Below are 12936 nucleotides of genomic sequence, written 5' to 3'. Positions count from 1 at the left end.
TGTACCTTTGCACCATAAAGATAAGATCTCTAAATCTTCAGGGCAAAAACTATAGCACCCATCTCCAAGTCATGAGTAGGATAGTTGTCCTCATGCTTCCGCAACTGCCGCGAAGCATAGGTAATCACCTTCCCATGCTGCATCAACACACACCCCAAACCAACTCTGGATGCATCTGTATAAACCACATAGGGTTCTCCCTGCTCAGGCAAAGCCAAAACTGGAGCAGTAGTCAACACCTCCCTCAGGCTTGCAAAGCCCTCCTTGCACTCTTGTGACCAAACGAAAGGAACATCCTTCCCTGTCAACTTAGTCATAGGATGTGCTCTGCTCGCAAACCCCTGCACAAGCCTCCTGTTGTAACCTGCCAACCCAAGAAAACTCCTGATCTCCATGGCATTCTGCGGTCTAGGCCAATCCCTGATAGCCTGAATCTTCTCCGGATCTACATAAACCCCATTTGTAGACACAATATGACCCAGAAAACCCATCTCACGCTGCCAGAAACTACACTTCCTCAGCTTAGCAAACAACTTCTGCTCACGCAGCTTCTCCAGAACTGCCCTCAAATGCAATGCATGCTCCTCAGGACTCTTAGAATAAATCAGGATGTCGTCGATGAAAATGATGACAGATACGTCCAGAAACTCTTGAAACACGTTGTTCATCAATCTCATAAACGTTGCTGGTGCGTTAGTCAACCCAAACAGCATCACCACAAACTCATAATGCCCATACCTCGTCCTAAAAGCAGTCTTCGTCACACCTGCCTCATCTATCGGAATCTGATGATAACCCGACGCCAGATCTATCTTGGAGAACCAAGTAGCACCTCTCAACTGATCCAACAACTCATCGATCCTCGGAAGAGGGTACTTGTTCTTCACAGTGACCCGGTTAAGACCTCTGTAATCGATACACAAGCGGAAACTCCCATCCTTCTTCTTAACGAATAACACTGGCTGTCCCCACGATGATACACTAGGACAGATGAATACCTTGCTCAACAAATCCTCTAACTACTTCTTCAGCTCTGTCATCTCTGCTGGAGCCATCCTGTAAGGAGCCTTGGATAACGGTGTAATCCCTAGTTCCAGTTCAATCGTAAAAAGATCAGACCGAGATGGTGGTAATCCCTGCAATGACTGGAACACATCCTCAAACTCCTCCACAACCTGAATACCGCTAACCGTAGACTTCCCCACTGACTCTGGCATAGATATAGTAACCAAATAAGCCTCACGGCCCTTCTCGATCTTCTTCCCAGCCTGAATAGCCGAGATCACGAGACTCCCTGAAGTCGGTCTAATCCCCTGAAAAACCAACTTCCCTCCTCCGCGCTCAAACTCAACTCTAACCCGATGACAATCCAGATCAACCATCTACCGATGCAACCAGGCCATCCCCAAGATAACGTCATACAACTCCACTGGGCTGATAAGCAAATCCGCAGGCCAAGACTCTCCCGCGATCTGAATATCGATACACCTCGCTCGACCAATGACTCTCAGAAACTTGCCTTCAGCAACTCTGACAACTCCCGCACGCTCTCCGGGATCTCCCATGATACCCGCACTCTCTGCACACTCCGGGTTGATGAAGCTATGAGTAGCTCTAGAATCAAACATAACTGCAACGCTGCCACTACTACCGGCTGCAACTTGGGGCACAATGGCCTGATGTGCCCTGGCTCCCTACAGTGATAGCATACACGAGCTGCTGCCGTAGGAGCACTTCTCTTGGGACATCTAGCAACCTTGTGAACCTTGCTCCCACAACCGAAGCAACGCGCACCACTCGGCCTCTGCATAGCCTCCCATCTCCTCTTGGTTCCCTACGCAGGCTTGCCGCCCTTGCTAGAACCTCCCTGATGTTGAGCCTTACTAGGGTGAAGTGTTGGGCTAGCCGCCACTGAATGTGCCCGGATATCCTCCTAGATCACTGCTGCAGTCTCAACCAGCTTTGCACGCATAGCATAACTCCGCCCTCTACAGTGAACCCTCAAATCATCACGTAGGGCCCTAAAAAACCTCCTGATCTGAGCCTCCTCAGACTCCATATCCCGACCCCCATACCTTAGAAGTCGACTGAACTCCAATTCAAACTCCCGCACTAACCGTGTCCCCTGAGCTAGCTGAAGGAACTGCACCTCCAGCCTATCTAGTGCATCTCTAGGAAAATACTTGCAGTTGAACTCCAAGACGAAGTCAGCCCAAGACATCTCCCTCTGCACTCTCCTAGCAGCCACATCACACCACCACAACTAAGCATTCCCAGTCAAATGGTGGACCCCAATGTCCACCCAAAACTCCTCAGGACATCTCAGAGTATGGAAGTTACGTTCCACACTCATCCTCCACGCATCCGCAGCAGTAGGATCAGTACTTCCCAAAAACCGCTCGGTACCAATACGGCCCACCTCTCTCAGCATGCTGACATAACAAGAATGAACCCCCACATCCGCAGCCACTGGCTGCTGCACCCTTGCCGCCACAGGCGGCAATACCGGTGCCCGAGCCGGTACCACACGCGGTAACCGCGCTAGCAACTGTGTCAGCAAACCCGCAAGGTCGACACCCGGGACTCCACCCACTGAGACTCCAGCCACACTCATGGAATCCCCCTGGACACCCTGCGACTCGCCAACACCCTGGTTCGTAGTCTAACTAACCGCTGGGTTTCTGCCCCTACCACGACCACGTCCGCGTCCACGACTACGACCAGCAACAGCACCCTCTCTAGTCATCTGCACGATCATGAACAGAAGGCTAAGCACGCAATTAACATAACATAAAAATCGTAAACTCACTGTGGAATCACACTGTAGGCTCGAAGAGGATGTTTTGGGACTCCATGCCACACACAATTGACTAACTCACATAATTAATCAAGACATGCAATCCCAAACATCACAACAAAAACCTAGTGAACCCATACCTAGAACCGTAAGGGCTCTGATACCAAACTGAAACAACCCGACCCGTTTTTTTAACTAAATAAATAATAAATAATAATAATGATAATAAATAAACTACAACTAGTGGTCTCATACCCACTAGCCACCTAACCACAATTACAACCAACAGCGGAAATAACCAATACCAACATCCAATAAATATCCAATAATAAACCAATATTATAACATAACTAATATCCAAATACCAAACACCAGGAAACACAAAACCAGCATCCTAGCAATGTTCCTAATGACTTAACTCTAGCAACCTAGCAACGCCAGACAACAACCAATCGAGTCCCTAGAACATCCACCTCTTCATTGCCCTGATTCCACGATCACACTTTGCATTTACCTGCACCACAAACACAAATTGAGATGCATGAGTATTTGATAAACACTCAGTGAGGCAATCCTCCCATCTACTGGGCTATAAACACAAGCAACTGTAATCCCAAAGTCCAAACAATCAACACAAACAAACATACAAACCAGGAAAACAAACATCATCTCGCTGGAAGGGAGGTGTCGACCAACACCAGCCAAGTGTCGACCGACACTGGCCTTGGTGTCGACCGACACTACCCCACAGTGTCGATCGATGCCACTTCACTGGTGTCGATCGACACTCCCTCTGCAACTGTGATCTGCTCGAAGCCGAGAGTCGAATCTCGCTCCCAAAACTCCACCAAATCGTCCAATACTCAAAACCCAAACCAAATACGTCCTTAGGAACCTGTAACAATCAATCCCAGCAAAGAAACACACAAAAACAGCAACAAACAAGCAAGAACAAGGAATCTCAAGCTTAGATTAGCCATGGTCATGTACTCACCTCTTTGCAGGAAGATTATGACAAACAATGACGAATCCGACACTCCCAGTAAGCCTCTCACACGTTCCTAGACTTGAATCCTCACTCCCACATAAAGATCTCACCCAGAAAGCCTTGAAATCTCACAAAAAGTCACAAAAACTCAAGAACATACTTTTCTCTTCTTTCTCTCTCTCTCTCAAGCGGCGAGACAACAACCAAAACACGACCTAGGTCGATTTTTCTCCTTTAATACTCGGTTCAATGGTTTCCTTAAACCAAACCAAACCAAAACGATCAAAAACTCAACCTGGCCGAATCAGAATAACTGGTGTCGACCGACACCACATGGGTGTCGATCGACACCCACCCCCAAAACGCAGAGAGTTTTGGTCGCGGGTGTTACAAGAACACTACAACATAAGGAAGAGAAACATAAAGAAGCAACGGGCTATAAAGCCACCGGAAGTTGGCCAAGAAAAAAAAGGCGGTGGCTTTTGAGTTTTGAGAGGAGAGAGGCGAGAGAGAATTACGTTTAGAGAGGTCTGAAATTTTAGATCTATTTTTGTTTCATTTTAATTGGTGTTTTTCAATTATGTGCTAAAATTAAATGTATTTAATTTGTTTTGACCAATCATATTTTACATTTTATTTTCCTATTGATTGAATTCATTTTATTTAATGATATTTTTATGAAAAATATGTAAATTATATGTTTTTTTTGTCATCATTGAATCAACAACGCCCGATCCATAGCTAATCCATACTACGTGGGGTAACGCAACTTAGTGAAGTCGAAATCCGGTGGGATCAGTTGCAGAGGTAGTAATGTAACCACTTGACTAAAGACATTCCCCATGTAAATTATATGTTCTCTTAATTTGTCTATAAAAACCTTAAACATTACTTATAACTAGGTTTGGACCCGCTGTACACCGCGAGTCAAATGTTTTATAATTTTCTAGTTTTGATCTTTTATGTTTATTATTAATTGCATTTTAGCTTGCAATTATTTACTATTTATTTTAGAAGTACAATTAATTTTTGTTATAATATGAATATTACTTTTAAAGTTTATTATTTTTATATAACTAAAATCTTTTAATTAACTTGTATATTTTGGTTTTTTTTTGGGATACAGTAAATTGTATGGTGTTTCTAATTATTAATTTATATATAGTGTGAAGGTTTGTTTCTGTATTTTATTATGAAATATATTTTGGGATATTTTCCAAATCATTTATAAAGCATTTGTAATATGGTAATTGTTGTATATTCAGACAATTATTTTGGAAAACTTAAAAATATAATTGATAAGCATTTTTCGGTTGGAACAAAAGAATGGAGAGAAAAAAAACAACAAAATTATATTCATAGATTTAATACCCATTTGGACAAAAAAAAAAGCCCAACTAAAAATAGTAAAAGACAATTGACTTTTGTTGTCCTTCTCCGGGGTCTATCTGATTTTTTTAATCTTCTTCTTTTGTTTTTAATCAACGCAATTCTTCTGTTCAACAGGAGATCACGATTCAAACCCTATAATTATTATATCATCGATTTCTCAAATCGATTGCTTATTGATCTATTTCGAAGATTTCAAGTGGATGTTTTGCAATAAATTAAATGAGTTGGTTGATTGCAATTGCTGATCTTTTCGGCTGGTAAGTTTTCGATTACAAACTCTCTGAATTTGCTTTTGGCCCATTAAGGCTCCAATTACTTAAGCCCATTAGGTGTGCCTCAAGTCCAAATCATTAGATTTCCAAGTATGGCTTTGTATCTCAATTGTCGAAGCCAAAACCTAGTCGACGAATGTGTGGTCAAGATTACAATATCTATGGAACCCATCGGGATACCGTTGTTACTATAGCGTAGCTTCCATCTTCTGAAAACCCTGGTAAAAGTATCCCTTAAGGCTTTGATTTATGAACCTTATTGCATGAGTTTGTATGGTTTGTGGTTCCCGACTCCAAGTTGTCTGGGCATTGTTTATGGCTATGGGTTGTCCAAGTCTAGTTCACATGTCAGCATCAGAGCATCTCTATCCCTGCTCGAAAGCTCTACCTTGTGTAGCTCTTCTAACGCCGGCGAGAATCATAGCTTTGCCCCTTTATTCAACGTTACTCCGTCGTGTTATTATGACAGTGGCCATCTCTTCATCCATCGAATTGTTCATGGAAGAAGTGTCGATAATCCTTGACCTCACATGTACAAAAATGCTTCTTAGAGCACAATTATCGGTCATCCCGTGAAAATGGGTTGTGAAATAATATTTTAGTAACATAATATCATTTAATTTAAGTTTTATTTGTTTTTAGAAAATCAACCAATCAAAACATGACATTTAGCAAAAGTAAGATGTGAGGGTGTCTTAACGGGTCTCGGCACAGACCTTATCTATTTCTCTTTCATCAACTTTTTATTACTTTTTGATTTTTTATTAGTCTTATCCTCATCCCAGTATGACCGATAAACATGCTCTTAGTTGTTGGCTCAAAGCTCTCAAGAATCAATTGTCGATTAACCTTATCTACCTTGTTTATCTTTGTTGCTTTGTTGTTTTGGCATTAGTGAATGCCCATTTCAATTATGTTCTAAAGTTTGGATTTTCAGAATTCTCCTTGCTCTGTATTTGTTTATCTTCTTTAATGGAATAAACGCAAATGATTGTCCAAAATAAAATATATATATATATATATATATATACTTTTCGATTGACAGCTTTTTCTGTTTTTTCAATTTTAAATATTTGATGATAATTTTTATGTTTAACTTATATGAAATTATCATTAATAGTTTTATACGCTTCAAATAATGAAGATCTTTCATGAATGTAAATAGGGAATTCATCCTTTTATTAATTAAGGGAAATTGATGAGAATTTATTCGATTAAGATTCATCACACTGAATCATTTATTCCAAACTGGGAACTTAAAAATGAAAGTTTTTAAAACTCTTAGCATAAATCTTAATCCTGAATCTTTTCTTCGACGAAGCAATATTCAATCCAACCTCACGCGATGGCTTCTTCTTGTTTGCCTCCTTCATCATTTATGCCTTTGTCAGCTTTTCCTGTCCGTTTAATCTGAACCACATTGATGTGGTCCAGACAAAGATTCTTTGTAGTCGAAGAATGGTCATTAGACGAGTTTTTATCATCACTTGTACGCTTTGACGTTGGAGTCATAAAATCAGAAACTTCATGATTGCTGGTCAGGAACAGGCTAGCCTAGAAGAAATACAAATTTTAAAATTATAAGAATAACCATTGAATGATATATTATCATTATTAAGTGAATCCTGATGTTAAGAATAACCATTGGACTGTCCCCACCATTTGAATCATCATGAACATCATCCTCAGTTACATCATCATTAGCCATCACCCTTGAAACCTTGTAGGTATCCAACTCATTCCACAAGTTTTCACTTTCAACACTCACAAGAAACAAAATGTTTTTACTAGCAAATTCTTGATATCATGTGGCAAGTTTTCATGATCTTCCATCTAATAATCAGAAAAGGGCAAACAATATAAAAATTGTTAAAAATATATACGACATTTAATATATGGGTTATATGAAGATTATACGAAATACCTCATAAAATGGCCCGTTAATGAGTGAGTTTGCTGAACAGCCTAAAATCTCTAAGGCCATGATATCGAAAAGCATCAACTTCAATTCACCAGAATTATCCATAACTTTGACATGTAGTTTGTACCTATTAGAATCAAACGAAAAGATGAGTGAAATAATTATGCACTTATCACATTAGTACATTTATAATAATTCTTTAAAATGTGTTTATCTTGCAAGGACATTAGTAACATGTCCTCGACAACCATCACACCAAAACTGGGGTTTCTTTGCCAATGAAACAGAACCGTTAGAAATAGTGTTGATAGGAGTAATCTTCTTGTTACACCTCTTGCACAATATGTAATACCAAGCCCAATCATAATCTATGGCATATATAATACATATCAATTTCACTCTTCCTTCCTATAAATTTGTATATACTCGGATTAGTAAATTACTTAAAAAGAATACAACTTAAAGTATGTAAATTATAATTTAGTATGGTTTAAGTAAATTACCTCAACCACATCCAAGATATCTTGTATGTTCCTCCTTGGGAACTTTCTGGTAGAATTCGCCACCATTTGCTAACTGCAAATTATTCCTTGCTTTCTTCTCAATTAATGAAATAGCACGGCCATCATTTGGTAACCTTACATATATGTTGTATTATCACAAGCCACTCGAATATACAATAATCACATCCTAAAATATACAGTTTTTATAACTTTCATTGATTATATGAACTTAAACTTACTTATTCTGCCACTTTACAATTTCAGCATATTCGGGATTAATTTTCACTTGAGATGCGTTTACAGCATTGGAGATACTTATCTTATCTATACAAATAAACAACATTGCATAAGTCATGGGGAATAACAAAGTTATTACACATTGGAATTATAATTGTTTTAAACTTACCATTGTAAGTCTTAATTTTTGCAAATCTCACCACACAAATAACCCATGCAGAAGCATCATTGTCACATGCACTACTTACTTGCTCAATAAACGTACCCCACAAAGTACATGGTAGTCTTTCATCACAAAATAAAAATACACTCATAATTTAATAATATTATGAATGGACTGACTTAGTATGTTTTCACATATCAAGTATTATGGATAAAATGTTACCTCTCATCAACATTAACAATTTGACCAACAATATCTGAAAAAAATGTCTTGAATTAGCAAATTTCTTTTAATATTATATGTATTAAAGAAGATGCTTCAAATATAATAACTTACCAATCAAATTTTTCTTATTTAGGTTTTCGGATAGGACAGAAACAAATGGGGAGAGGGTTAAATACGGATCATCAGACCGAGAGTCCATCCTACTGACAATCATCTGAGTGATGAAAGACATTTTGAATCGATGATCCGTTGGCGTGAATTAACCAATGGCTATACTCAACCCAAAGTTCTCGACAGTTCTCCATTGCCCAAGGACGGCGATTGATCAAATCTTTTTTTGACCGAAGCATGAATCTTCATACCCTGATTGAAGAGGGTATAAGATAAATTTTAGTTGCATTCTATTACAATATATTAACTTAAATGCTGAGAGACAAATGAAGTTTAACTTACTTGGAAATCTGAGAGCACCATATCGAAGGCTTTACCAAACCTTGTTGAGTAGGTCTTCCATGAATGAAGAACTCTCATTTGCACCTTCCAAGAAGTCTCATAAGGCTTAACGTCTCAGAGGTAAGTGTAAGATGCAGCCATTGGTTTCTTGTTTTAATGACTTGTTTGCTTGAGAAATGGTTTTTGCTTGATGAGTTGTGTATGTGTTTGATATTGGATTATTTATAGTGGTCTAGTAGTTTAGGGTATCATATAGGATCGCTCATTAATAGAGTCGGTGATGACTGCGAGATTTTTGGTTATGATTAGGATTAAATTATGATTCTGATTGAATTTGAAATCAATGTTGTTTGGATGAAGGCAAATGTAGATTATGAAGAGAGATTCGAGGGCGGGATTGATTGACTAAATATTGTGTTTAAGTTTTCCCAATATATATGTGGAATATTCTTCAAAATGATTGTCGATATTGATAATTTTGGGCCTCGGAACAATTAAAATTAATTTTCCAGCTTCTATGGCCTTTTGGCATTTTTAATCGTATATAGATGGCCCCATTAAAGAATGAAACCGAATTCTATGTAAAAACACGGGTTATGACTAACTTTCAATTTTGGACAAAATTGCTTCAATTTGACGATTCATTCTCTTTTTTCATGTATTTAGTGGCAATTTATGTAATTACTTAGATGATTTCAGTCATTTTGCTAAACATACTCCTCTATTAATTATAAGAAGGTGAAATAGAGGGAGTAGTATTTAATAGATGTTGACGTGATTTGGGGTATTATTAGTTGCTACAATTTTGGAAATATGATTAATCATAAAATTTTATTTGTTATGCTTAATTGTAAGAGTTCCATTTTTGCCATATATTAAATATTTTTGTAACTAAAACAAAATAAAATTTATGGAAATCTGATTAAGTAAGGACAAATATATTAAAGTGGTTGCTACATTGTATATTTGTATCCCGTTTGTAATACAAATATTTTCAGCTTGAATAATTCCCTAAAATAGCTTTAATTCTTACCAGTATTTGTAACACCCTTGAACCGAAGTTTAGGATTTCAAGAAGTGCGTCGACCGCCATTTGTGGTGAGTGTTGCTCGACACCACAAATGGCCAGATCATTTGGTTTGGTCTCTAATTTATGCGCGGTTTAGCGTGATTTCAAGAAACTCTAAACCTTTCATATAAATAGAGAACTGCAGAATGGCCAGTGTGGGTCGAAACGGATCGTTGGTGTGGCGAAGACCGTGGCAGAAGCGGAATGGAGTATTCCAGTCCATCTTAAATATATTAAATATTCTTCATATTGTTGATAGAAGGGTATATCCTCTAATACGATAGTTATATGACACTTTTGATACTTTGTCGCTTATGGGTGGTTGGCTGTGCGATTAAATACCATGATGAGGTGGTGTTCGGGGTACGTGAATTAAGTAAAGCTTTTTCCTGGAAGTTGAGACAAGTTGTTTGTCCAGTCGGATCAAAGGAGTCTGATGCGAGGTTATCAAACTCTACGAATCTAAGATGCTTACGGAACTAAAGTACACTTGTTTGGCTGTGTTATGTGGATACTGAGTTTGGGTTAGTTGGACCTAGCCTGTATTTTTTATGTTTTTGTAAGTAGCAATTTAGACGCCGGTTGTCTCATCGAAATTATAGGGTCCCGTTGAGACTATTTCGCATGTGTCCAGTGCGAGGATTGAGAATCAGGGTGCGATTGTCTCATATTTTCAGTTAATTACCAATTTGTGCTCAAATCATATCCAAAATTTTAAATCTTACCAGTTCTAATTTCAATTAACAAGTTACATGTAATATAGCATTTCAACTAGGTTTCCTCTGTACTTTCAGCATATACCCAATTCCACCTATACGATTTATATTCTATTCAATTCCACCCAGACTATATAAATTTACCCAATTAACCAAAATCAATTAAACTTTTCAATTGTGTTTTAAAATTAATGACCCGACCAGCTTTCATTCGGTTTTTGTATCGTTCTCTATACATTATACATCTTCTTCTTCTTATTCCTTGTATCCTGCTTCTCCTTCGTCGTCTGTGGTGGTAATTGGAGTTGAGAATTTGAAGCGTCATTGGTCAGAATCAAGCATTACCCAAACAAATATGATGTAAGTGTTTCTATTCTCTTACCTAAGTTGCTATTGATGTTAGATTTGTTTGAAATTGACCAGAATTGTTTGAATTTTAAAACTTGAATTATTGATTTTTAACGCGACTGAGAAGCTTTATTGATTTTGGTTAATTAGGTATATTTTATATCCTGGATGGAATTGGGTAGAATATAAGTCGTATATGTGAAATTAGGTAGAAACTGAAAGTACATGGGGAACCTAGCTGAAACGTTACATTACTGGGGAACTCATACATGCAACATTCATCTATATCTATAAAGTTCATTCTACCACATAAACATTCACCTAAGCAACATTATTTTTTAACATTAAAAACAAACTTAAAATATTAATTTAGTGTGTATTTATGTTACCTGAATTAATAGATGTTTTAATAAATAGAAAATAAATTATGTAAAATAAATAAAATGTGAAAATAAGAAAAGCAATACTATATGTTTTTTTGTTAGTGGTAATAATATAATTAAACTTTTCTTTTATACTGACCATATTTTAAAATGATTATGTGTTAATGATTTTTTGGAATGGAAGTAAATTTTTAAATTCATGGTAGAATAAAACAACATTTATGTTATTGTATTTATAAAATTTTAAACATGAAAATAAAACTGAAAGTGAAATATTAGGTTATAACATGATCAAAAAGAAAAAACTAATTTGAAAATAGTTATAAATATGTCTTGAAAATCAATTTATGGTCTAACTAGGATCTCACCCGCGCTACAGCGCGGGGGAATATTTGCGGACATATACTACATAGAAATTTTATTATAATCAATTATGTTAAATCATATATTTGTGTAATGAGTTTGGATAAAATAGTAGAAAAACAAATTGGTAATATCAAATCTCAATGAGCTTACATCTTATCTCAGCCAACATGTCTCCCAATCATGCAAAAGAAAGTCAAATCTGTTCTTAAAATTTTTGAAAAATATGTTGAGAGGTATGAAAATATATGGCCGTGAAATGTGTTTATCTGTCAAATTGAAGGACATAAAAACAAAAGCTACATTCAAATTTGTATTTTTTAATATAAATTCATATTATTTTGGGATACATTCAGATTTATTTTTGTATCCAAGTTAAACACAATCTATCAACAAATCATGACAAAAGAAAAATAATTGGTCTTTATATAAAAACTAACAGATTGACACATGAGCCAATCATTGCTATCAAAAAGAGAAGATTCAAAAAAGCACCATATGTTTCATTGAAGTGATTCAAGAAACATGTATATCTTGTTTGAAACATGTATATCTTGTTTGAAACCATGCAATAGTCATTGTTTCGATATAAGTTAAAAATATCAATAAAAATACCAAAGTTTTAGTGATTAGTGAGGATTGCATATGTTAGTCGACTTCTGCATTTATAGGATAAATAAAGTTGGTTTCATTATTGAAGGTTAATTAACAATGTCATAAATATGATCTTTATAATAGATTTGTGAATCAAATGTTTAAATATAGATTCGAGATATATGCTCAATTTCCAAAAAATCAAATCTATATTTATGATTAAGATTTTTTTTTAACATTTTTAAGATTAAGATTATACTTGCAAATATAATAACTATTGTGATATGATTTTGTAAACTATTACGTGTAACTGAAAATTTTATTTTATTTTTGGTTAGTTTGTAGATTTGAAATCAAATTATACACTAATGTTCCCAAAAATATTAAAATCAGTTTATTCCTCGAGTGGTTATGTGACTTATGTCAAGTGCTAATTATTAGGGTGATTGATTTCATTTAGATTTTCTTATTATCTCTAAACAGTTTTTAAATATGGTTAGTTTTTTTCTTCA

General features: G+C 36.5%; 1 pseudogene; it reads right to left on the bottom strand.

The window, feature by feature from the left end:
- Nucleotides 1–6787: 6787 nt before the first annotated feature.
- The window catches only part of LOC147920825 (replication protein A 70 kDa DNA-binding subunit D-like), a 49304-nt pseudogene continuing 43155 nt past the window's right edge, over nucleotides 6788–12936 (bottom strand).

Source organism: Camelina sativa, chromosome 19, assembly GCF_030686135.1.
Source record: "Camelina sativa cultivar CO46 ecotype springtype chromosome 19, ASM3068613v1".
Lineage (NCBI taxonomy): Eukaryota > Viridiplantae > Streptophyta > Magnoliopsida > Brassicales > Brassicaceae > Camelina > Camelina sativa.
Note: the sequence above shows the minus strand (reverse complement) of the source record. Positions and strands in the feature narration are given on the sequence as shown.